The following is a 27,451-nucleotide window of genomic DNA, read 5'->3' on the forward strand; positions in this document are numbered from 1 at the left end:
TGCTATTTTCGAGTAGCGGTGCTTTGCCAAGGAGCTACAGAACCACCCGGAAAGGAGAAGCCAACGTGAGGTGTAAGAAATGCATACAGCTCTCCCAAGCTTTGGTCTTCTCACCTGTATGATGGAAAGGCATTTTTGTGTTGTGGACTTTCACAATAATCAATAACTGTGAACTACTATGACGTGTTCGTTAAATAATGCATCCTTGTGCCTCCCACCCCAAACCAAAGCACAGGTGAGGCCGTGCCTTGCCCTGCTCCCAGCTCTCAGCACAGCAGGCATGTGGGCTGCAGACTTGGGGGAATTAATGATTAACCCCAGACTGAATGCTTAGCAGAGCTGTGGAGGTAGGAGAAGACAATCCAAGCTCTCGTGCTGGCTGCTGAATGAGAACTCATTTTGTGTAGGTGAATTCTCTGCACAGTGGTTCCAGATTTATCACAGCATTAGGTTGATAGTTGGAATTAATAATCTCAAGGGTTTTTTTCCAGTCTAAATGGTTCTATGGTTCCACATAGCAGGGCTATCTTTCAGCACTGAGAGTTTGATGATCTTAGTGGTTTTTTTCCAACATCCATGATTCCATGATTCCATGATTGCTGAGCACCTGAAGTCTTGCTTGAGAGCAGTAGCAAAGGCAAGAGCTCAGTGGTTCAGAAGGGGAAAGATTCTGCAATTGTGGGGAAAGGAGGTTGGCTCAAAGCCCAGTGAGCCTTCCGTGGGTTTCAACTGGCTTTGTGTTGGTGTTCTGAGAAAACTGGGAATACTTCCTAGAAAATGTACTTCTCTCTTCTGCTTTATTGGTATTGCTTTGTGTTTGTGCTGACCCATTCCTGACATTTTGCTCTTGTTCTGGTTCAGAGCTGTGATTTAAGAAGGGACAAGTGGCTCCAGCCAAATCCAGCCCCTAAGGTGTGGCAGCGGCAGAAAGAAAGGTGGGAAAGAAAGCAAGCAAACAGCTCTTGTGTGTGACTTTGGCCAATTACTTGCTGGTAGGCGTCAAGGAAGACAGGGCACAGTCTGCTCACCTTTTCCACAAATAGACTGAGGGTTCCACCTGAGCACCTTCCAGCCATTTCCTTCCTGACACCTCCAGCTCCCACCCAGATAAACATGAATTCCTTTCCTGTTTCCCTGGCTTTTCCAATTTTTTGGCATGACCTGTCCTGAGCACAGCATCCGAGGTCGGCCCTGCAACCTACCCTGGTCCCCAGGCTTGCAGAAGACCTGCCAGCTCCTTTGTGGGAAGACCTCAGGGAGCCCACTGCATTTTTTCTTCCAGTTGGCTGTGCTGCGGATGGCTCTTCGCTGCTGCAGGTGCTTGGCTGCAAGAGGCACACAAAATCCACCTCTTTTGGAGCTCTGCGTAGCAGATGGCTTTGTGAAGAACAAAGCAGAGGGCTGCTTGCAATGAAGGAGGAGTGTGCTTTGCTGAGTGCAGGATGTTTGCTCTGCAGCTCGTGGGAACCAGCCGGTAACGCTGCAGAACCTCTGCATTTGGTGGCCATGGGAGAGAAGTGACACCAGGCTGCATGTAAGCCCTGTGAATGTTGTGCTTCAACAAAAGCAGGAATGGTGCAGGCAGGAGGAGCAGCTCTTCGCTTTTCTGCCCACTGCACTCTGCTAACAAACCACTTTCTGCTCTGCACCACTGCTGACAACGTTGCTGCATCAAACCAACCTATTATCCCAGTGCTACAGCAACACAGCGTTGACCTCGTTCCGGTGCCAGCCTCCAGCACTTCTTCCCATCTCCCAGAAAGGCCACAGAACCACTGAAAGCCTGAGGCTTGGTGACACTGCTATGTGCCAGGGATAGGAGCCTTTGTGAGCACAGCCTTTGTTCCGTGCCACACAACAAAGCCCAGTAACGATCAGCCTTTTACCTGCCACCTGTTTGCTTTGCCTGCATTATATTGTGCCAGAAGAAAAACCAGGAAACAGCAGCAGGCAATAACTCACAGAAACCAGTGGGAGCTGGAGGAACCCATCACAGGAACACAGTGCTGGTTTCCTGCCAGGAGAGATGACTTCCAGAATTCTGTAGGAATTCAAGATGGACACGAGGAGGAAAGCAAAAAAAAAAAACCCAAAAACCCTTAAAGCGGAGTGTTGGGGCAACCTGATTGCTGTTGGCTCCATGTCAGCCCGGTTATTTCTCTCTCTGCCTTGTGAGCTCTTCAAACCCTGACAGGGCCCCATCTGTCGCTGTGAATTCCTTGCAAAGCGGGCTACAAAAGTAGTTGCTTCACACCATCAGGGCCAAATTTTCCTGCATGTTGTCAATCACCACTTGCACAAACCACAGGGACCATCCCACGGGCCATACTGAGAGCTATTTATATTTTCTCACTGTGGAGAGCATTTATTTGGCGTAGCTGGCCATTTGGAACTGCTCACCCTGCCTCTTGCAGCTTCAGACGGGGAAGATCCCCTTGTTATGCATCTTAATAAGATGCTCAATTAGCCCCCATCAGCTCAGCTGGTCACGTTGATGGCCAGAGTGGGCTCAGCTGGTCACTAAACAGCAATAAAAGGCCAAAGGGAGCGGATAGCCTCAATGTGGAATGGCTGTGGGTTTCATAAGTAGCTGTTCACCTCTGAGCTGGGGGACAAATGACTTTCAGCATCTGTTTCCACCAACCCAGGAGCACCCAACTTCTTGTTTGCTGTTAGGTAAGAGTTAAACACGTGCTGGTTCCCTTTGTTGAGCATACTACTGCAGTCAGCTCAAGCTTCCTCTTGTCTTCTGCCTGTTGTCTGTATTTACAGGCAGTGCCTTTGTTTCCAGCAGTTCTAGAGCCCTGATTCCAAGCCCTGCTTTAAGGAGATAAAGGCCAAGGAGGAGGCAGCGAGCTGAGCGCTGTGTTTTTAACTTTGTGTCCCACTTTTGTTGATGGCTCCCTATAGCCAGAGCTCTTTCTCGCATGCTGCAAGTGTTTATTGAAAGGGTAGGCTCGCAGTCATCAAATAGCAGATAGTGAATAATGAGTTAGGCTCGCACACAGAAATCCAAATGGGTTTGTTTAAAGTGGTGTTTGGTATGCAAATAAAATTAGCAATCCAAATGAGGCTGCTTCTCTCCCCAGAGTGTTTGCTCAGCCTCTCCCCAGCGTTGGCTTCCATTTGCAGGGATCCAGGTAATGGTTTAACACAGCCCATTAAGTGATTTGCCTTTGGACACCGAGATTAAAGGGGAACCTTTCTCCATATCAGACCCTTTGGTCCCTCCAGACCCACCCTGGGTGCCCTGCTGGCCTCAGGGGCACGATAACCTGAATTTAGGAGTAGTTTTGATCCTGTGTGCTATCTGGTTTGGGGAAAAAAAACACCGTTGTCTTGAAAAAGGCAGATAGTTTGGTAAAAGTATGTTATTTCTTAAGGAACTTGTACTTGAATCTACTTGAGTTGAGCGAAACAATCATATCATGCACTTGGAGTTTCTGTAGTGTAAATGTCCTGAACTTTGCTCCCAAATCAGTTCAGATTGCAGCGGTTGTGCCAAGAGGTGCTCGTTAAATTTACAACCCTGGCAGCTCACCCCACCCACCTGAAATAAACTGACAAAGGGAAAAGAAAAGTGCTTCTCCCAGCAGAGCTTCTGAAGGGGGCATGGAGCATTAATGGCACCGAGCATCCAAATAGTCTTCTGTAGGGAGCCTGGGGCTGCTCCTGGGTTATGAAATGCCCGTGTGCCATAGTGAGAGCAGTGCTTGGTGTTGGTTGGGCTTTCCCTGTGCTTACGGTTGATAAGAGCTGTTTTTAATGAACTGAACTTTTTTTTTTTTTTTTTTATTGCTCCATGATGAGTCACCGAGTATTTAGCAGAGTTCAAGCTGTTTTTCCAGTTAAATGTTTTGATTCACACAAAATGTTGGGGTAATTAACGCTTTTTCTTTGCCTTTTCCCAGCTGCCTTTTAGAAATCCCTGTTTTACTTTCACTTGTTTTTAAAATCCTTAATTACAAGGAGGGGAAAGGAGATGCTGAACTTCCTTTTAAGCGCATACATTGCCATGGCAGTACGTTAAACATTAATGTTGGTAAGTTAAAGCCAAATGAGACTCCTGAATACTTGGAGTCTACAACAAAGTCTCTTGGTTCTTTCCTCCTGCTATTGTCTGAACAAGTTATTTTCTGCGTGTGTCTGAGTTTTCCCAGTGTAGCATGCAGGTAATACTCGGCAGTTTGGTTGCAATGCGTGCAGTGTGTTGGTCTGGTGAGATGAAGGGCGTTCTGTATGGCACTGTGACAGCAAACACAGCCTGCTCTTGAGCCCTTCTTCATGGTGATGAGCATCACCAATGCATATGCGTGGTGGGAGGCAAGCACAATTCTGTATTGTTTCCAAATAAGCCTTTTATTAAACGTAGAGTTTAAAAACATAACATAAGCTCTAAGGCGTTGAAAGAGCAAGTTCAGTAGCACGTAGGATATGCACATGCAGTTATGTGATAGCAGCCAGTGAAGCTTTTATTCCTACTTCTGTGCAGAACATCTTGGAGTGTTTATCCACGCTTGTGGATTCTGATGATAAAAAACAGTGCAAATAATCATCATTGTGATTACAGTAATTAGTAAAATAAATATGTGGACATAGCATTAAGGACTGTAGTTGTATCTTTGAGAATGTGTTGTCCACACTCACCCTTTAAAACCACCTAACCAGGACATTGCGTTGTTTGGTTTGTGTTATTACCAACTTACCAAAAACCCATTTTGTGAAGAGGGAGGCAGTTCTTGTTTTCACTTCTTTTAAAGATAAGCAGCAAAGGGCAGTGCTGCCGAAATCAGGCTTGTTTTGTTTTAAGGAAATGCCTTAACTCCAAAAGGACTCTGGAGCACCAGAAACAGAAATGGGATCCTCGATAAGAAGCTCCAACTCCTCTGAAATGCAGAGGTGTTGGATGAGGAGTGCACACAGAGGAAAGGAAAACAAAGAGTCCAGCAGCTGCGGATCAGGAATAGCACTGCAATTGTATAAAATTGTCTTGAGGAGACGCTGCAATATATCAAAGAAAGCAACGAGTTCCCGTGAAAGAGCTGTGCTATGGAAAGGGCTATCACTTGTACCCTCCCAAATGAGACTTGCCAGCGTGAGTCACGGTGAGCAGGACAGAGATACCATCTGCACTGTCTGAGCAGTTTGGGGTAAGGAGATTTCCTAATGGCAAATTCCTGACCATTGAGTGGGACTGGGCTGACTGAGAGAGCTGTGCCATCCTCATTCTGGTGCCTCAGAGTGCTGCTCAGCTGAGGTTGGGAATGCATCCTGCTGCGCTGCTCTGAAATGCTGCTGCTGGCACAGCTAATCGCTGCTCTCATTGGGGACAGAGCAAATTTCGGCTGGTGGAGAACGAGAGCACCCATCAGGAAGCTCACCTTATAGGTTAACCACATCCCAAACAGACGTGCTGAACTGAGGGCTGTGCAGACCCCTTTTTTTACTGGCACTTTCAAGAAGCACTTTTCTGTCGGCATAGAAATTAAGTAGCCCTTATCTGGAGTAGCAGGATGGACTGATCTGTCGTGGAGTCTTGCTCATTTAACAAATCATTTCCTAACAGAAGCAGCTGCTTAAACAGAGAGCGAAGTCAGATGGCAAAATGGCCTAAAGTCACCCAGAGAAATGTCTTAAGCACCTCCTGGTGCTTTCTGTGCTGAGTCTGGGAGCATTCAGCCAGCTGTGCTCACTGTCCTCAAGCAATGCTGACCTCTGACAGGTTGTCCTTCCTGAAGAAAGGCTTTTCTCAGTGCTCCAGGGTTGGTGCAGCTCTGCCCATCGCCTTGCAGGGAGATCTGATATCGGGTCCAAAAGTCACCAACGTACAGCTAGCTGTACAGGAGCCTGCCCTGCCCGCCTGCTAACTGCATGCTCTTTGACTTTCCTCATCTCCCTGCTGTGTTACAGCACACCTCAGCTGTGAGCAGAAGCAGTGCGTGTGGATGAGCCTCCAGCCCAGGCACCAAACCTCCTTGGTTCTTCTGACCAAAGCAAACTTTTCTCTCCGTGTTTCTCTCAAGGCGAAGACTTTTGCCGATGCGATTGACGGCATTACCAGACAGTATTAGACAGAAATAGCTAGATCTAACTTTGCCTGGTAAGACAGCAATCAGCAGGCGCTCAAGCTAAAGGAAACCAACGTGAGAGCACTTCTTCCAGCTCCAGGGCTAAATGATGGGGTGGGGAAAGGCTGAGGGCCTCTCCCGTGGACACATCAGTAACCAGTAAATATTTAACTTGAAGTACAGGCAGTACAATCGTGAGAACACAACTGTTTGCAGTTCTCTGGCATGAGAACTAAAAAATACTGTAAAGTACTTGCTGAACTTACCACCGGCTGCTCCTCCACATCCACGTAGCTGTGAAGCTCTCACCACCCCCGTGTCCTGCAGCTCCATCACCCAGCAGGGATGCAGATGCGGTTCAGCTGCACCCCACAGCTGTGCTCTCATCGATATTAAACCCCCAGACGGAGTTAAGCCTAACGCAGGCCGGGTCTTAGCTCTTCTACTGCAGTGGGCATCAGTGCTGCCCATGGAATCGCTCTGCTGTGGAACTGAGCTAAGCAAACTGAACATTGGTGGAAGAAGGGGAGGGAGGGGAAGATATTGAGGCTGAGGGGATTTCGCTGGGTTGCTCCTGACTCCCATGACTCACTGTTCTTGCCTAGATAAGGCTGAGCGGACGCTTTCCTAAGCATAAATCAGCCCGGGGGAGAGCAGGGGAATTTCCTTGGTTCCATTCCTTTTTTATTAACTTAAGGTGACATCCCTGTACATGCCAGGGATGCCCAATTATTGTTATCTTTTTTTTTTTTTTTAATCCATCCAAGGTTAGCGTCCATATTGAGTTTTAAGAAGAAAAGATGGATGGGAGTTGGGTGCGTGCTCCAATTCATCTTATTTAAATGCCTGTTAAAAGCCAATTTGCAGAATCACTCACATTTCACACCATTTCCTCAATCCCTTGTGAGCCAGTTAATAAGTCACACAGAGGCTAATGACCAAAGAATGCTCCTCTGCTCCTTCCTGCTCTCGTTTTCCTGAGAACTGCAACGTGCAAGGGCAAGAGCACCTCTGTGGGAGCTGCCTTTGGTTTGTTTTTCTGCTGTTCCTGTATTACATGGCAGTTTTTGTATGGCATTGCACTGGACAGGGTTGGAAAGGCATAGAGAATTTTTTGCTTGCACGCCGCTGGGCTGCTGTACCTGTTTTATCTGTGAGGGAGGAAGGGGATTAGCACTAAGCTGAGGATGAGGAAAAGGTTTTAGAGCTGTGATTCAAGCACAGAGCAGTCCTGTGAGCCTATGTAAAGAACTGGGGAGAGAAGCACGGTCCAAGCTTGTGTGTAATGTTGCCTTATGTTTCTTACAGAAGGGAGCTGAAAACCAATGGGTGCAATTCTGAAAAACCAACATGAGGTCTGTGCACTATCCCACACCAGGGCGGGTCCCCAGGAACCCCAAAATTTGAGAGGCACCAACGATCCTTGTGAAAGGGTGAGTCTCAGCTCATACGGTGGCCTGTTAATGAAGTCTGATGTGAATTCTTATTCTCTGAAGGTAGACCATGCCCCAATTTTAATCCAGATTTCAATTATATCAAAGTTACTGGTTTGTTAACTCTACTGCTCTAGATAATCCTCTTCCAAAGGAAATCAGTGCTTCAAATATGGACTAGAACTGGGATATGATCCTGAGGTCCAGGCAGCTCCAGACTTTAGACTCACCTTCTCTTTGTGTTGAGTGCAGACTGAGCTTCATTTTTGAGTGACCCCAGTCCAGTTGCCTCCATCATACCGGTACAACTAAGGGTGTCAAGGCAGAACCCAAGCAGAGATACGAGGCTGCACATCAGCACGTGTTCTTGCAGTGCCATGAACTCACATTGGCTAGGGGTCTGGTGTGTTCACGTCCCTTTGCTTGGTTAGGTAGAGCAGGGTAAGCATTCAGTACTCGTTCCTTGCCTGGGTTAAATTGCTTTGTTTCTTAATGGGATGATTAGAGTGATTAACCCACCTGCTCCATATGCTGCCAGTGCTGCCTGTATGGGGGCAGGTTAGGAGGTTGAAAGTTCACAGGCTGTTCAGCCATGGAAGTAATTGAACTGTAATTGGGAAGAACGACCTTTACCACCAGCGTCCTGCCCTGAGCACCTCTCACAGCCAAGCACGGCTGGCTACTAGCAAATCTGTCCGTCCCCTGGACAAGAGCTGGGCCGTGTAAATACCGATAGCCCTGACCCCACTGTTTGGAGGCACTGTGCAGTGCTGTGCCTCCGAGGAGGTGTGCATTTGTATGCTAGAGCTGGCGTGCTTCTCACCTCCTTTACTGCAGTAGGAGCACCTAGCAGGGTGGTTTCCAGCAGCTTCTTTGTCATAAGTATTATGATGATAACCATTTAATAAGTCTAAAAATACTCATTAATACGACAGCCAACATCCTTACCCTCTTGGCCAAATGTCCCAATTCGACCTAAATTGTGGCACAGTGTCTTTCTTTGAGAACTCCTCCTGATGCATGGTGTTGTTTGGTTCACCCTTTAAACATCGTTACCAGACAGTGTTAGAATAGATCCAAGAAATCCAGCACTGTCTAGTAAGATGCCCACAGAGGACCATTGTCTGTCCAGCAGCTGGAGAAATGGAGCATCTATTTTAATGATTCCACGTTCTTCAGGATGTCAGTGGTCCGTAAAAACTAATGAAAGTGGCTTGAGAAAGATTGCCTTACATCACCTGGCTTGTCAATAATTTACCAGACAGGTGATGGGCAGAAGGAAGACGTTTGGTGCTAAGAGATAATTTGAAGTTTGTAGTGGATTTCAGGAGACAAAGATGGTGCAGAAAGTTGACATACTAAAAATCTAAAATAGAAACACAAGATTAGGTCCTATTTCATTACAAGGTAAGAGCAGGCAGATTTCCTTCCTTTGGTTTCTCAGTTTCCTCGTTCCCTTCTCCCCTTCTGATTCACAGAAATACCAGCACTCTAAGTCACTCCAATCAGTTAAAATGACAAACTGAAATCTGGTGTACAAACAAATCAGGACTAAGAAGGGCACAAAAATGTGTCAGAGATGGCCCAGTGTTCAGTACAGTTCACTGACGTTCCTTTATTGCACGGCGTGACTTGAAGGGATGCAGACAAACTTGAATCTTAAATCGAAGTGACAGGAGTCTTAGGTGTGCAATTGGTGGTGGTATAATTAAGCATAATGAATGCTAATGATGAAGATGAAGGGTAGCTGCCTGCTTTGCTTCATGTTATTTTTTCCAGAAGTTTGCTGTAGCAGAAATCTGGCCCAACTCTGAGCCACGAGGCGTTCCCTCACCTAAGAGCTCTGTGTCCTGGTAGGGATGCTGGGGTTCTGGCTGTTGCTGACCCTCTCTCCATGCAGGAGGGACAGCAGGGTTTGCTCCTTCCCTGTCCCCTTGGAGCTGGCTATAACTCTCAGGCACCGTGCTTCGATAGCAGGAGTTCTTTGCTTTGAGCCGTGCTGCTCTGCTGCATGCATATTTATCATAGCCCTGAGGTACCTGCAAGCCTTTGTGGCCCTAGCACAGCGTTTCACGCAGCAGCAGTGTTTCACACAGTACGTGCAAGCTTTGTGTAGATCTGAGCTGTCACACAGCACGTCTCACCCAGGCTGTGTGTCTGTGGATGGCTTTGCACTCTGGATAGGCATTCACAGACCAAGCAGCTCTCTGTGCTGGGAACTAAAGACCTCAGCACGCCAGGAGCTGCAAGGAGCCTGGATATGTGTGTGGGGCTGCTGCGTTCTGGAGGGCTTCCTACCTGCCAGGGACACTGACACAGCTGCTCACAGCACCCCGTGTCTGATAAAAGCACCTATCAGCAGCAATATCCTTCCTTGGCGATAGCTTTCATGCTGCGCCTCCAATATCTGATAACTGGGGGAGTAAAGCTTCCTGTATTGCCTTAATTCTCAGAAAGAAACAAAAAGCATCTGTGAACCATTGAAGACAACATTCTCACAGTAAGTTCTTTTAGACTGAGTTAGTTCTTTCCAAATGACTTTTAAGCAGTGTCATCAATTTATGGAAAGAAAACTCGCGGAGTAAGAGTCAGGTCCATCCTGCCTTAAAACAGATTGTTGTGTTAGTCCACCAAAATAATGAAAACAATCAGGGAGAATGGTACTTAAGAACAACCCCACTTTTTCACCAAGAAGTTAGAAATTGGCATTTAAAATATATATAATATATATATGTATACGTTACTTATAAGTTGAAGGTTTTAAAACAAATGGTTTTGCTATTGGAGCAGTCTGCTGGAGGAGAGAAGTCTAGAGGAACTGATGTGAAAAGGACAGAGCAAATGATAATAGCAAGCTGAAAAACTAAACTCTGCTATTGATTTCAGCTGTCTGTTCCTTAAATTATCTTATATTTAGATTAGAAAAACGTTTTAATTTTGGGGGAAAATTACAAACTAGAAAACTCAAATGCTAATTTTCAGGGAAATATTTGCTTTTGTTCTCTGGAAAGCTAACATGGCTTGGAAGTAAATAGAAGACAACTGGAGAAGAGCACTTGCATTTCTCCAAATGCTACAATACTCAACATTTTCATGTGAATGTATTCTATCATTGCAACATCCAACACGTGCTGTGCTCTATATTCTGCATGATTTTCTGTTCCCAGGCTCGCTCTGAGATTCATAATTCTATAGGAAGATGACTTTCTTATATTTGCTTTTACCCCTTATTCTATGACCTGAAGCATTTCATCATAAATTTGTCAGATCTCCCCAACTGTGGGCAGTACATCACACTTGGGTTTCTCTATTGGCCACTGACCTCTGCTTGCAAATTCGCTGTTGAACTTTTCCACGTTGTACACGAAACACCATAATCATCATTACCAGGCAGTATTAGAAAAACAGAGAACATCCAATGCTGCCCAGTAAGATGGTAATGGCATCTCAGGATCATGGTCTACAAGCAGCAGATATAGCACAAGCTAGAAAGCCTCGCTGTTTGGAGAAGAAAAAAGAGAAAGGAAAACCCAAACAAAAAAGAATACAACCTACAGCTGTCCTTCACTGGGGATCTTCTCATTTATCAAATGCTGTCACTTACCAAGAAGAGTCCTCACTTCTATTTTCACCTAATGGAACGTGCCCATCAGCTGCCAACTGTCACAAGATGGCATGTGAGGGTTGGGCAGTTAGAGCCCTAGCTGCTACAGCAAATTAAAAACGTGGGGGAAAGCAAAATCCAGGGAGCAATGCAACTTTACAGACTTTGGCATATCTATGTCTTACCTGTCTTCCAGTGCCTCCAACTGTGCAAACTCTATCTACGTTTTTGTTACTCAATTAACGTTTGCTGATTCTTTCAGTCATCTTTTAATCAGGTTTGTTTTTCTTAGGAAATCCAAAGACCTTACAGAGCACAGTTATCACAAGGAAACTGTATTGTTTTCAACACTGAGAGAGCTTCAGTCCTCTCCCTGCTCACGAGATCTTTCCAGGTGTGGATTTTTACAATATTACAATAATGCAACACAAGCGTGTGTTAAAAAACACACCGAGTTCTCAAGAAAGATCTCTGCAGCAGCCAAACACATTACTACAGCTTCTTCAGCACAAAGCGTTGGCATTGAATACCTTTGCAAAGCCAAGACAAGCCACCTTCCATTGCATTTTGAAACCTGCTGTGGATCTGAAAGCCTCAGGAAGGTGAGAGCCATTCCCAACCTCTCAGCAGCACTGCAACCACCGAACGTCAGAACTGAAAGGTGGTGAAAATGAAGAGAAAAACAGCTGGACCAAAACATGATGAAATGATAGAGGAAGCCGCTGTGGCAACTGGAATCCCACCAGTTTAAGATGTGTCCATCTGTCACGCCTTTCTGTACGTCAGCTGACATTACAGGTGGGTCGCTAGATCCTTTAACATCTCCTCAAGGTGTTTTTAAGAGAAAGTCAAGTCCAAGTCTGATGCAAACAAGTTGCACTACAAGAGCTTTAACCTGAGACTGCCCTGCACAACTTCTCAAGTCTTGTACTGTAGGCCATGCCCCTGTATTGGCATTTGAATATGGTTACACCTGTGGTTCCCTCTTCCATTTTGACTTTCTAGGAATAGCTAAGAAATTGCTGCTGAAGAATTTGGGGAATGGAGGAAGATTGGGATTGCTTTTGCATTTTCTGCTTATTTTTTTTCTGTTATTTCTAACAAGGCTGCACTGAACCCCATTGGCTCTTTGCTGTTAGGTGTCAGGAAAGGTAAAGCTTCCCTGAGGCAGCCAGCAAACAGATGTGCTCCTCTAACCATCTAACAAAGGAAAGTGTCTTTTCTGCTTCAATAACACAGTATGGAGAAAGTCAACAAGAGGAACTGAACAATAGCTCTTTGTCTGAAGCAGCCTAGATGTCATAGTTAGAATGGAGGATTTCCAGACAACAAAACCTTAAGCTGTGTTAACAGATCTGGTTGCTTTGTATCAAAACTGTGCTTGTTTGATATTAGAGCAAAAATTTTCTTGAATGACCACAGTTTAGAGAACTGATGCTTGGTTATAATTAGGGGGGAAAAAAAACTCAGTTACACTGATTTCATAAACTGCTCAGGGAAGGAAAGGGATCGATCATCAGACTCAAAGCTGGTGAGGACGAATATGCACTGTTCTGTGATGTGTCTTATCATTTCAGAGGGAATGATGGAATCACATATTGGAATTTACACACCTATGGTGAGACGAGAGGTGGCAAAAGCTGCATCCTTGCAGATTGTCTGCGCTCAGCTGGAAAAGGCCTGAGTCCACCCCTCTCGCTCTGCATCAGCCTATGTGGCCTTTACCAGCCCTGCTTTGTATTTCTGATGCCATCTGAAGATGCCGTTAGGACAACTCAAATCAATCAGCATTTCATTTATGAAATCAACCCAACAGGAAAGGACGTTGGTGTGATCCTGTCATTTTCTGAAGGTTCCAGGGATGTTTTAACCTGATCCAGAAGATTTTAGTCTGTGGCCCAGCTATGAGGTAACATATTGTGATTCCAAGAGCAAAACTGCACAAGAGATATACCAGAAATTCTGAGCTAACAACTCAGTGCTCCTGGCCTCAGTGGATCTCTCCCAAGCCCGTTTCTTACAATTGAAACCTTTCAACAATCTCAGAGACATTATGCTGAGTAAAACACATTTTCAAGCCAGAAGACTGCACATAAATGCCATGAATGAGCTCCTCAAAAAGTACGAAGTACAAATCTTGCCAAGAGATTCAACAGGACACCTCTTTGAGTAGCCAGATATACAAACTGGTGTCGATGGAACCTGGGGAGTGGCATTATGTCAGCTCTCACATCCCTTCTGCTTGCCAGAGATGGAGAACATCCAGAATGAAGAGGGATGCTTCTCTCCACAGCAGTGTGAGCAAAGAGGAGAGTCAGAGGGGACAGGAAATGAGTAATTTTTTCAAGGCCACTTCTTTTAAAGCCTTTTTCACCCTCCTGACTTTGACACGTTTCCTAATAAGGAAAAAAAACTCCTTGAGGCCAAACTAGCTCTAAGCTTATCTCCAGCTCTCACTAGAACTGCCCTTTCACTAATGCTGCTCAGAAGGTCAAAGTTTCTTCTGTAAAGCAAGGTGAGTGCATTGGATGTGTTCAGGGCCACGGGAGCAAGGTGTGTGAGGGGGGCAATGGCTGTGTTTCATCAGCAGAGATAGCAGTGAGGTGTTCAGGCACTTCTCCAAGGACTTGGGGAGAGCTCTGGCTTTCCTCCTTCATTCAAAGCTCCCTCATTTCTTACCCTCCTTTTTGCAATTGCAAACAAAAGGTTAAGAAATCTGTGAGGGCAGTGCTGCTGTGATTTACCTGTCCTTAAAGAAACACAACTGGATCAACCAATTCCCTTCACACAAGGTAAAAAAGACATAATACCAGTCTGGATTACCGTGGAGGAGTGACAAGCCCCAGTTCACTATTTGATTCCCTACTTCTCCATTTAGGAATGGGAAAATACATTTTAATTAAAATCCTTTTCTTGACATGCCAGCTCTTCTACTATTTATTCATTCCACATCAGGAATGTCGGCCCCGAGCAGGATTCGACTCCCAGTTGTTACTACTAAGGGGCAATATTATGCAGCCAGAACTTGGAGCAGACGTGTGAAGCCATGCAGCCCTTCCTGCACGCCTCTTTCATATCTACTGTCTATTCTCAAAAGTCCTGTGATGCCTTAGACTGGGATCCTGAAAGCCCTTGCATTACGTATGTTCTTTGTAATGTTCTCCAGTTCAGTTTCTACTAACAACACAGACTGTGTTGGTGCACAGCATATCAACAGAATGTGTTGTTGGCTCGCTCTGTCAACGTGGCACTTCCAGGGGAGCAGCAGGCACCACTGTCGCCACGCATCAACCCGTGCTACGCTGACATCCTCAGCAGTCACTTCCATCACAGCCAAACACCTGCAGATTGAGCCAACCAGCAGAACACACCTGGAGTTAAACAGACAAAAACCCAGCCCACAAAATTCTGCTACCTTGCACAGTGTTCACATACAAGCTGGGCAATGCCAAGATGACTGCTAGAAAGGCAGTTTTCTTAGCTGCATAATGTAGTTCTAATACACAATCCTCATGCCTTGCTCTGGTGTTAATCATTGATCAACCCAACAACGGTCGGTGAATTTTCTTGTTTAAACTTTCTATCATTTATGACCTACTCATAGGCACTGTGTGATGGAACTGGGAGGTTTTGTGGGGAAAAAAAGAAAATCTAACACTGTAGAAGACAAAATGTGAAATAATCTCCAAGACTGCCCATTAAAATAACAGTAATCTGCTTGGTTTGCCTAAGAGCTGCCACTAATGGGATGCAGAGCAATCTACATATTTCCTTCTACCCAATACTGCATACATTTCACTTATTTTCCTCCTTAGAACCGTTAGAGAAACTGTATATTGAAGACAAGTTTCAAAAGTGAATTGTAGAGAACAAATTCAAAGGAAATACACACTTTGTAAAAATGTGGGGATTTTGTGGCTGCAGTGGCAGTCAAAGGATCAACATCAAACTCAAGACAATGTATATCCATAATATATTCAGAACATCTAAAGAGGTTTATCATCATAAATCTGAGAGCCTAAAATTATTTATCGCCTTATCGTGGGCTTAATACCTGGAGTAGCTGCTACTGCAGAAGTTTAATAGCAACAAATACGAGTTAGGAAAATGATTTTATAAAAACTGGCTGAAATGATTCAGTGCAGTTTCGTGTGATATTTTGATAAACGCATTTGGATCTTCACTTCAGCATGTGCCAACCTGCCTGCAGGACAGAGAGAACATTCACAGTTCTTTTTCTTTACTACAAGAGCTGCCAGCAATTGGCCCTGGTTGGAATGCACACCACAGCCATCTGCTCCAGCCAACACGGTGCTCGCAATGAGCAGCCATGGGGCCAGAGCCCCCCAGATTTCAGAAGAATTAGGGACTTCACGACCAGCTCAAAATACAAAATCCCACGCATTTTTTTCTGTCTAGTTCACAAAATAGAAATAATTTGTTAGGAACTGATAGCCTACTTCTTCCACACGGTACTAATACGCTAATAAATTTCAGCTCATTTTTCTTGTCTGCTTTTAGCAAGACTTACTTAGTACCTATAGAGCACATAAATTATTTACATTTACCAAATAATGGTGTGAGCCATCACAGCAGCTTGTTGCTTACATTACCACTGCCGGTGCAGCAAGCAATTCCTGAGAGTTAGGAGAACTTCTTCTGCAGAAGATGACGCCTGCCTTTAGTGCACTCAAGGCAATGTGGTGGCAGCACAAAATTAAATGCTTTGTCTCGAGAGAGTAGCACTGACTTGTAACAGCTGTAGCAGGACCAGTCTGAGATGCATCACCAAAAATAAATATATCTCCAAGGCGATTAATCTACCGTCTATCTGATATATTGAGAAATAAATCCTCCCTTCTTCTCTCCCTGATAGTATTTTCTGGGTGGGCCTGAGCACTTTGGTCATACCCAGGATCTTTCAGAAGCAACAGGTTGTGAAGAGAAGGAAGGAGAAAGGTGGGAGCGGAAGGGAAGCGCGGAGGAAGGCGGCTGGAGCCTTACCGTTGTGAAACAGGCGGGCGCGACACGCAAAGCAATGCAGTGCAATCCAAAGAGGAACCCAAAACAAAATTCCAAACCAGCACCAAAAAACCCCAAACGCCCCATCTCGTTTTCCTGAGCCCTCAATAGAGTGCTTTCTCCGGCTATGCGGTACCCATGAAATATAAAACCACCCTCATGGTCGCCCAGGTTACCGACTTCATTTAGTTAATCATCACCACTATTACCAATGTTCAGGCCTTGAGAAAAAAAGGAAAGAATGACTGAAGAGGAGTGGAAAACAAGGAACTTAAGAGAACCCCACCCCCTTTTTTTTTTTTTACACATCAGGAGCAATTAGGTTTGTACCTGCATTACCTCTATTTCTCCTCCCCTTTTCTGCTTCCTACTGCCTCCCCCACTTGCTTCTCAAAGTTCCCCCGGCCCTAAAACAATGGGGTATCCATTAATCGGGTATCAGATATGCCAGGGGGGACACGGAGGTGCCCGGCTTTGCCTGGGCAGCTGCAGGTCCGGAAAGGAATGCAGCTCCAGTGGGGGGAAAAATTACTTGTTGGTTAACCTGCAGGGTGAGCCTTAATCAATAGGCACGGACGATGAAAAGAACAAAGCATGTGAAACTTAAGCCTTTATATCTCGAGCTCCATCAGATAAAAGCTGTACCTGGAGCTGGAAAGGACAGCCAGGCTTAGCTGGGTGCTTAAACGCATCAGCACGATGCGAGTTGTTTCAGGAGTTCACTTGGCTTATTGATCGCCATTCCTTCCGCCACCACCAAAGATTAAAATACAAAAGTAAGCCTCTCATGCTGACTTACCAGACTCTAACAACAGAGCCCTTAAAAGAAAAACTAATGAATGCGAAATGCGCGTCCCGATTGTAAAATGTGATTTCCTCAGGCCACTTTCCCCTGCCTGAAATATGGTAAGGACATTCTAATTAGCGTGTTTTGCAAACAAAATGTCTAACGAATTAACATCTGATTGCACTCAAATTTTACGTCCAGTTTGCTTTTTTGTTTTCTTTTTGCAATTTGAAATCTCATTACATGCTTTATTTTGTTAGGAATGTAGAAAATTATCACTTTCTACATTTTTTTTTTTTTTTCCCAGATTAAGGACAGGAAGAAAACCCTGTTTCCTACATGAGCAAACCTCCACACAAAAGGGAAAGGCTAGGAGAGTTCTTTCAGTTTTATGGCTATCTCATGGAAGCGATTTCAAAATGCTACCATCAGCTGGTATGTGGTCATATAAGTATATTTTAACATGCCCTTTCATTCACTTTGGGCCCGATTAAATTAAAAGCATTGTTCTGGGGAGGATTTTTCTTTTCATTCTGAAATGAAGCTTAGCTCCATTTTTATACAGCAGCCTGCACTGGTAAATCTGTGTCAGCAGGTCAGGCCAGCTGCGGGACCCAGAGCCCTCTGAGCTCATCCCATGCATAGAGCAGCATTGCAGTTGGTGTTAACAAGGGCAAGAGAAGCACTGAGCCCCTGATCTTTTGGAAAAACTGTATGGCATCACTTTGTCAGGCAGATGGAGTTTGCTGCTGGCCAGCCCCAGCTCTCAGGTGCCAGATTTGTATGTTCTGACTGCTAGCATGTACTAATATAGCCATGATCGTAATGGCGAGTAATATAATTATTCTGAGAACTTACTATGCCTTCACCAGGCTCATTGCTTGTAGGGCAGAATGGGAGGAGGAGACAGAATTCAGAATTTAGCTAATATTTCCCCAAATCCTGGCATTCCTTTGCTTTTCTTTTAGCTGCTTCAATTTAGTTGCCCGTATGTCAAATGGTGCCTTTTAAGAGCTCAGATTCTCATTCAGTAATGAGTTCTAATAATTCAGTGATTAAATTAATTAATTTTGAGAGCCCTTAAGACGCCCACGAGTGAAGGTACTTGCAGAAGTGTTGCACGTACCACCTCCATCTCCGCGTGGGGGCTGAGCTCACAGCCGCAATGCCAGTTAAATTAAAAAAGGGATCAAAACCAATTAAAAGGACTGAGACTGGTACTGAATTCGAAAAGTCAATAGGAAATGGATAAAAGCTCATATCTGGCTTGGTATTTGTGCATAAATACGGCATGATTTTTTCCAGTCATAATGCTGTTCCCGAGACTCCAGCAAGCACAAACTAATCTTCTGTCAGAGCAGTCTAGAACAAAGCAAAGCCCTCTAACTTTTTCTCTGAAAGGAATATGATTTAGGTAATATTTGCAATTACAGGGAGAAGATATAGGCAAGAATAAAGAATAAAAGTCAAGCATTAGCCTCAGTGAAACGGAGGGGTAAGTTATCTAGCAGCATTTCCTGCAATTTTGACAAAGTTTTTCAGAAATTAAAGACCTTTTAGAAACCAATCCAATCTGGCAGCATTCAGTCAGGGCAGGCTCAGCTCCCTGGCTCGGACAAGCCCCATCCCCTGGCGCTGGCTGGCCCAGCTCGGTGCCTCACAGAACCTTCTCGAAGGCCGTTTGACTGGAGGGGTGGAGGGACCGCGTGAGCAAACATTTTCTGCTGACTGCAAAGTGTCTGCAAAGCCAGCCCAGCGCCTCTTCCTGAGCCGGGCGGCTGCACTGCACACGCAGCCTGCTTGCTTACAAAACACCTCTCTCTCCTCATCCAAATTTACCACGTCAACAGCGTCGCCCACCAGCTGCCAGCCCAACGAGGAGCCAAAAAGGAGCTTTTTGGGTGCCTCCATCTTCCCGTCTGTGGGAGCGGCCCACGATCAAGCTCGCGCCTCGCCAAGCAGCCAAGAGCTTTGTTTTGTCTCCTGCTCCCCGGTGTCCGAGCAGGCAGTGCAAGCAGGGGCTGGTTGGGCTGGCACCGGGCCCTCTGCAACAAGAGCAAGGAGCCCTAATGGTGTTCATTTGGTCGTGCATGCACACACAAAAAAGCTTCAGGTAAGAAAAGAATAAACAAAACGAACCCAAAATGGCTCCTCCGTGCCGTGAGCGGAAACCGATGGGTGAGGCAGAGGGAGACCTTCCCTTTCCTTCCACCTCAACGAGGTGTTCTGAAAAGTTCCAAATCTCCTTCCTTCACTTGCAGCGCAGAAACTGAGGAATTAGTTCTGGCTCCCAAGAACCCGCAAACATACGGCTAAAACAAGAGGGTCGGGCGTCTTGTAATTGCAATAAAATACATTAAGATGGCAGTTGGTTTAGAATCAAATTGAAAAATGGCAATCTCCACAAAGAAAAGGAAAAGGAGCCCATAGCGTGCTGCATTTCAAAGGTCACCGTTAGCACTGCCCAGGCTGGGTCCTCGTTGAAATGCAATGAGTCTGCTTGGATGGATCTCCCTAGTTTTACACCATCACTTTTCAGCTGCCATAAGCCTTCTCAGATGGAGTCTTTTTTCCAAGCTCTCCAGGACACCTGGGTGAAACTGGCTTTCCCCCATGGCTCCCTCCTATTTGGTTTCTTGGTTCTGCTCTGCCTGCCCTGACTGGTTTGGCTGGTTGGAAAATGAACGCTGGATTCATGCGCCGCTCCCCCTCCCCCAGAACTGAGCAGACAAAACCTGATCCCGACAACAAAACCCTCTTTAATCCACCTGGGGAGAAAAGGAGGAAGAGAAAAGAGGACAGAGCCCTGCGAAAAAGTGGAGAGGACGAACACAGGTATGAAAAGCACTGAAGAAGTCATGCCGCATGCTACTCAGATCATTGCTACCACAGTACCTGGACACCGTGGCTTACCAGTGCCATGAACACACACACCATTCATGCAACTTCGGTGCTGAACGCACAGCACCTTTTCCCAAACCAAGATCACCAGCCTTCGAGAGGGCAACCAAAGGGACGCAGTGAGCATCGCGGGTGCACGGCAGGGCTTTCATCATCTTCTGATCTTCCCGTGTCCTGGAAAAGACGAACTCGAAGCGAGAGGCGTTCGCAGCGAACGGAGGAAAAAAAAAAGTAATAATAATAAAAAAATAGAACTAAACCTGGAAAAAAAAAAAAACAGCCCACAACTCAAAATGGTATCAGCCTACCGAAACCTAACCGAATTAAAAAAAAAAAAAAAAAAAAAAAGGAAAGCAAAAAAGATTAAACCACGCGTGGCTTTCTTCGCAGCCCAGAGCTCTGCTGCTTGTTTAAGCTGGAATTGAGAAGAGACGGCGAGTGTCTACGGGCTCGTCTTACATGTAGTCCTTCACCCCTCCCTGCGCAGGTGCATTCCTTGCGCCCAGCCAATCTGCGGCCGCTGGCCCCCAACAGGTGTGTCCTCCGTGGGGAGCGGCCGGCCGGGCCTCAGCCCTGTGCCGAGGTGGCCTCTCTGGGGGCACTCAGCCTCCCCGCTGCTGTCTGGAACAAAGAATCGATTATTTACCGAGCGTGGGCTCCGATCTGGTGCTCCTGCTCCACCTCGTGCTCCTCCCAGGCGCCCCGAATGTTGGCGTGATGTGGAGCTACCGGTTCGGTGCTGAGGAATACTGCAGGATTTTTGTCAACCTGTTGAATGAGAAATTTGATTATTTAACTGAAACCCACCTGGGTCACCTCACCTGCAGCAGCAGCACATCGGTGGGTTGGTGATTGCTTTCCCAAGTAAGGATGTAACATGCACACAGGGGCAGCATTAGGCACACAGAGATGCAGGCACTTTCTGAAGGACACAGACGTGGTTTTGCTGGTGAATCCACAAGAGCTGATTATTTCTTTATCTTTGAAAACAGCAGCTTGGATCCCACCTTCGTCTAGTCCTGGCACATGGAATAATTCCAGAAACTAACAAAGAATCCGACCAGAACTCCATTGCCCTGCTATGCAGGCTAGTAATAGCAGAGGCCCACAGCTGGATTCATAAAACCATAGAATGGCTTCAGTTGGAAGGGACCTTAAAGATCATGCAGCTCCAACCAGCCACCAGTTCAGGCTGCCCAGGGCACCATCCAACCTATCCTTGAATTCCTACATCCTTTCAGGGGTACCATGACTGAAAACCCAACAATCTCAGCACACATCAGCTCAGACTGCTGGTATTCACTCCTAGATCAGTCAGATAGAAATTCCATTCTCCATGCTGACAAAAATCCCTGCTTCCCCTTCCCTGCACAGAATGCTGCTGGGACGCTGACAAGTGGAGTCTCTTCCACGACATAACCCTGTTTTGAAAGTGTTGAGGGATGTGCAGAAAGGGTTTACATGATTAGGACTGAGCATGAGGACTGATAGGTAACAGCACTTAAAATAAAACAAAGCCAAACAGTGACTTTCTACGTAGCATTTTTAGCCCCTTTCAAGGAAGTTTTCCATAAATTCTCAGCAGCGTCGTGAATAAAGAAAAACAAGTGAAATGTTTTCTCCTTGTTGTGAAGGAAGCATTTGTATTTCCCATGAAAGATGTAGCTAATGAAACAACACATTATCATGTTAATTAACTCAACTGGCAGAAGAATTCCCCCAAGAAATGACTTATCCTCACGGCTAACTCGAGAGAAACCTTGGAAACCTTTAGTTGCAGAAGACTGATTTCTCTTGCAAGGGTTTCTGCAGTTTGCAGTTTGATTGTGCTCTTGGCTGTGCTTCTGAGCACACTGCGTTTTTCCTTTTCTTCTCTCCCTTGCTGGACCTGGAGCTTCCAGAGCACACGTTGTCAGCTGGGACAAATCTAGCCCACAGCATCTGGAGGAGAAATTTATGCCTGCAGTATCTGATCCTGCATTTGTGCACTCTAGGAAGAATTTAAAAGCCGAAGTTAATAAATAGCTTTCCAAATACAGCATTTCAGCGTGCGATTCGTTGGCAGGGGTAGTTAGCATAGATAGCATCTATAATCTATAGGAAACTACCAACCTCCTCAGCACTGTTCCCCAATGGGATAAATGCACCGTGACTGGGAGGTGGGACGCAGCCCCTGGGGCATGGCTGAGCTCTGTTAGCAGGGGCGATGCAAACCTGGATCTCACCTCCCCCAGGCCAACCAAACCAAATTCACATCTTCCCCCCTCCGTGCAACACAAGCCACCCCTTCCATCTCCATCCTATTTGTTTAACAGGCTGGAAACCACTCCTTTGCCACACGCTCCCATTCTCTTTTTTATTTTTTTTCAGGGTCCTATCAAAGCCAACCCAAGGTTTGAGTAACGGTCAATAAACTCCACACGGTTCCAACCCAAGAGAATGGGGTGCTTGGCAACTCCGCCACTCAAATCCCATTTCCCCACAATTACATTTTTCTGTCCTCTGTTCATTTATTGCTTTCTAGCTGGCCTCAAGGGGTAACACAGAAGACTGAGTTTTGTGACAGAATAAATCAACCATATCGTTCTGCAGAAATGCCTGCAAACGAGCCTCTCTGTTATCACAACAACAACAGCACCAAAAAACTTATTATCAGCAATAATCTACACCCTGGCCTTGGTTAGTACACAAGAGCCATTTGTTTGCAAACAGAGAATATTTACATATGACATACTTGTTTGATGGTAATCCTAAACCCTTCTCTATCATCTCAGTCCTACCCGAGTGTGGCTGTTGTACCTTGCTTCGGGCTGGTTATTCTCTCATCTTTTGCACACTAGAAGCTGCACTCCAGGGAGACTTTCATCTGGCACTGTAATGAGTCCGATGCTGATTTTGTTCTTTGACATCCCTAAAGATCCCCCTTGACAATCTCATGTTGTTAATGCGACGAACCTCTGATCTGTCTTTGGGATGAGTCTCAGCTTAGTGTCTGGGATATTATTCAGCCCCTCGGCTGCGTACCTTACAAAAGTCATGATGTTGGCTAGAAGATGTCTGTAAAGAACGAGCACACTGTTCTCTATGGGAGGAATTGAACCAGAGAGATTAACAGAGCTGAAGTGACTTGCTTAACATCATATAGAAAAATCTGTAGTAGAGCCAGAACATCCATGCGGTTACGTTCCAGCCCAGTGCTTTGATTTTTCATACCTTCCTATTTCCATCAGTACAGCTATTTACAGCCGGAGGATTACACTGCCATACAAGCCTGTGAAACTGAAAACAATTTTCATTTCTATTCTTCAAATGTTGTTTAACTCCAAACAGTCCATTTATATCAGAAATAGTTATGTACCAGCTGGACTCAGACGTACCCAACTTCCCAATAAATGATTTACAGCATAAGAACATTAAGGAGAGGGCTAAGCCATTCAATACCCACTGGTGCCTTATAATGATCCAGCCAGCTGAGCCTCTCCTATTCTTTTCTAATGCAGCAATAGTAAACAAATGGTTTCCCATGTATGTTGAAGTGAGATTTCACAACAGCTTTATGGCCTCAGAAAGTCAAGTTGCAACACAAGAGGTGACACGGCCAGGCTGGACAAACCCTTGCCTGCCTTCTGTATCTATTTATTCATTTATTATAATTCCAGAAATATAAGCTACCTAAGACATGGGATTTCAATCCTGGCACGCTGTAATGATGAATGTTCCTGCTGAAGGTGTTGGCTCTGCACTTCATAAACCTCCATGAAGTAGAGCAGAGAAGACCTTATTACATATTTTCATCTTTAAAAAGATGAATGTGCAGCTTGTTACACCTACTGCTGAAACGTTTGTTTCTGTGGTTATTGGAACAAATGGGCTATATCTGGGCCACGAGCACTCGGCAGCAAGCACACCAAATGCTCACATTAATAATTCCTCCTCGGATAAATGCAGATAAGCTAAAGCAGACAGGAACCCTACCCCAAAAATCGCCCCAAACTCAGATACAGATCCATACAGCCCTGCACCACAGGATGTCACTGACACCAAAAGTTTGGTAGGAAGCAGATGCTCACATGAAAACACAAACCACTGCTGTAGGGAATGGCTTTGGACCGGATAATGAAAGGATGCAAACGCTCCTCACCACACAGTTCAACTGGAGCACTGCTTGCTTTGGGAAGAAACATCTCCTGTCAACAAACCATCTCACAGCCATTCTTCTTAGCAGCTCATTCCTCTTTCTTCTCGATAAGTCCCTATTATGTACTTGTGGAAAACAGGCTGCCAAGCACACTGGACTTCTGATCCAATATTACAGCTCTTTGTTCCTCGCGCAGCTCTGCAGGCAGGGGTCACCCCGGGGCAGATCCATACAGGTGTTCACTCTTTTCATCTGAGGGCTGTAGACAGCAGTATCACTTCCTGCATCGCCTCCATCTCTTTCATCTCGGTACCTGTGCTCAGCAGCTCGTTGCACAATCTATAGAGTTAGAGGCACGAGATTAAGCACACGGAATCCTTGCACCTCATTTGCTCGTGCAGTGAGTGCCTGCGCTCGGCCCAGCGCTGGGGACAGTTGCAGCAGCACACCTTGCTGGAATTACTAATTTCTGGGCAGATGGGCGAGTCCACTCCACGGGAGGCTGATATGTGAAACTGAGCCGTGTTTGCGAGAGCAAAGTTCAGCTCAAGGCACCACCTGTCAGGTCAGGAATAGGAGTCATAGCAGGAGGAACCTTCCATGTCTTAACAAGTTAAGCAAGCAAAGGAGGAGGGGAGAAGTGCATTGCTTTTTGCAGCGGTACAATAACCTGGAGGGACAGCTTGCATGCAGCCAAACGCTGCAGCTAAAACACGTTTTGCCAGTGGTGGTGTGTAAGGTCACAGGTACGTTTCGCTGTGTCTTTACTGCTCCAGAGATGACACAGGCTGTGGGCAGGCAAGTCGGGCTAACGTGAGTTCATTTGAACACGGAAAGTAAGTTTTATAATCTTGCAGTCCTTACCTTCTGTTTGCCCCCTCTTTGTAAACACACCAACTTAAGGCCAACCGTCCGATCTCCTGGGTTTAAATTTTGCTTCCGCGGGGCACAGGCTGGTGAAAGAGGGAAAGGCACGGCATCCTCCCTGCCCTACCCTGTGCACAAGCATAAAAACCTTACCCTGGCACCAAAGAGAGCCCCATGGGCTCTTCCTTTAATCATTTCAAGGGGCCCAGTCTGCAGTGTTGTGGTGGGTATCCCTGGTGTAACCAGTTTGTTAGCAGCCAGAAGAAGCTTTCTGGCTCCAGTCAAAGCAAACGGAGGAAAACCAAGAGCCTACTGACAGTGCACTTCAAACGATGCTCAGCCCAGGTTTGTTCGCCTTCTAAATAGTCAGTTCAACACATGAATTTTGAGAATCAAACTTTAAAAGCCTTCCTCAAAGCCTTGCTTGCGGAGACGCTGAGCAGCAACCCTCGCCAAACTCAATTCCCTTCTTCTCTATCACCAGAATGTCAGCCCCGTGTCCACGCTGAAGCCTTTTCTGTGGTCATCCAACCAATTTCATCTTCCCCCAGGGGAAAGTGGAAGGGGTCCCTATGCTCGTGTACGAGGATCTGATTGTTTCTGTCTTTCCTTCTGGCAGTTACCTGCCTCTCCTTGATGCCTATTATCCAGCACAGCAGCCTGGCACCTGGGTTTGCCCGGACTCCCATCTGCCTATTCATCATTTGGCCACAGTTGAATGAAAAGAAGAAGAAAAAAAAGGGAGGAGGGGGAAAAAAAAAAAAAAAAAGGAGGGAAAACAAAGTCTTTCATCTTCATAGCAGCAAGATTTCAGATCTAAAGAGCTGGGACTCTCAGCTGCTTTAAATTGAGGGTTATGGCTGCCAACTGCCAATCTGAAGCTGCATATTACCTTTCATCCAGTCCTGCGTTGTTCAGGCCGTAGCTTTTCTTGCCTTTTGTTTCCTCTCAGATCGGTTAAGTGGAAGCAGGTGTTTTCCTGCCCTGCTAATCTCTGGTACATTCAGGCAGGCCCAGCAACTGGGCAGGTAAATGGAGCCTGGTGGCCACGGCTGTGCCTCTGCAAGCAGCGCTGACAAACGTTCTCCCTTCTGTGTGCTCTTCCAGTTTGCGTTGTCTCCCTCATCACTCTTCCTCTTCACACGCACCTTTGCTCTGAAAACATGGATTTCTAGAACCAAGTGAGATTGTGAGATGCTCAAGTGGACAGGCCAAGTCTGGCAGGGCTGGGTGAGCCTGCAAGAGGGCATGTGGACAAACCTCAGTAGGTGGTCTAAGTGCAGGCAACAGCTACTACTGGAATGATGGACTGACTTCCTCAAAGACTATAGCATGTATTATAGGTAAAGGGAGGCTGAGAGAAAACTCAGCTAAGATCACGCGAGGAGGAAGAGTGGCTCACATGCTATTTGTCTATACACGCCTATCAAGAGTTAGCAGCAGCAGCCAAGCTCGCAGTCCAGCACAGAAACTCTGAACATTGATCTGGTTTCCTTCTCCTCGCCCACAAACTGTATCCTTTCCTTAGAGCAAGCAGTATTCCTTCTACCTTTGCACCAGCTTAATATGTAATCAGGAACCTATTGGGCAACCAAGTGGCACTGTCAACATCTCTGCCCACACGGAGACGGTTTCCATTCCAATATACGCTTGCTGGTTCAGACAGCAAGTCACAGAAGGAGCGATCTTTCCTAATTGCATCGCGTGACAGTGCAAATAGAGCCCTGACTTCACCACCGCCTCGTGCCAGGAGGCTACCAGGAGAGTCAGCACCTTCCTCCTGCTCGCGCACTGCCTCCCAAGCAAGCTCGCTGTGCAGAGCTGGTGGCATGCAGGCTTCTGAATCATCAGCCCGTGGTACGGCTCCATGAGTAAGCGTCTCCCTCCCATTGGGCTTCCATTACGTGTTGCAACAGCTTTGCATGTACCTGCTTTCTTGAAACCCTCCACCTGGCAAAGCTGATGAATCCATGGAGGGAAACTGATGCGGCAGCAACATCGCCACATCCCCAGCACTGCACCACGATCCTCCATCAGCCTACAAACAGTGCAAAGAAAAGAAACGGTTAAAGACACGCAGTTCACTGCTGCCCAATTTTAACGTTTCTATATTAAGTAAATAAAGTCAACATAAAATTCAGGTCAGGAACTATTTGTTCAGGGTCAGGTGACTTCAACTCAGCTAATCAGGGAGACACACCTTTCCTTTTGAACAATCTTCCACTTGAGATCTGCAGTTAAAAACAGGTTTGCTGCAGATCAAGTCAGTGAACTGCAGCACAAGTACCCACAAAAGTAGAACAATGGGCATAATTTTCACTCCCAGGAGCACGCAAGCTCCAGATTACAGCAAGAGCAGGAGCAGAATCTCGCAATGCAGAGCCGACTGCAAGATCCAAAACGTACAAAAAGACCCTAAACAGCTCTGTATTGTTGAGATCAGTGGGAAAAAGCCCACCCATCTGAAATCTTACTTTGAACACTGTTGGCTACGTTATTACATCCAAACATGCTCACTCTGAGGACTGCAGGAGTTTTGTTGTTGACTTTAGGAAAGCACATCTAGGGATGGCCAACTTGGGTACAACCTAAGCTGGCCGCTTCCTTCCCTGCACACTGCAGTTTGGTTCC

At 46.0% G+C, this 27,451-nt stretch overlaps 1 long non-coding RNA gene across 1 annotated transcript in view; it reads right to left on the bottom strand.

The window, feature by feature from the left end:
- Positions 1–4,333: 4,333 nt before the first annotated feature.
- LOC146542882 (uncharacterized) overlaps positions 4,334–27,451 on the bottom strand; it is a 37,158-nt gene continuing 14,040 nt past the window's right edge. Inside the window, exon 3 of the long non-coding RNA XR_014887879.1 lies at positions 4,334–26,858. This is a non-coding gene — a long non-coding RNA (uncharacterized LOC146542882). The remainder of the gene's footprint in view (positions 26,859–27,451) is intronic.

Source organism: Meleagris gallopavo, chromosome 23 (assembly GCF_905368555.1).
Source record: "Meleagris gallopavo chromosome 23, MGAL_WU_HG_1.1, whole genome shotgun sequence".
Classification (NCBI taxonomy): domain Eukaryota; kingdom Metazoa; phylum Chordata; class Aves; order Galliformes; family Phasianidae; genus Meleagris; species Meleagris gallopavo.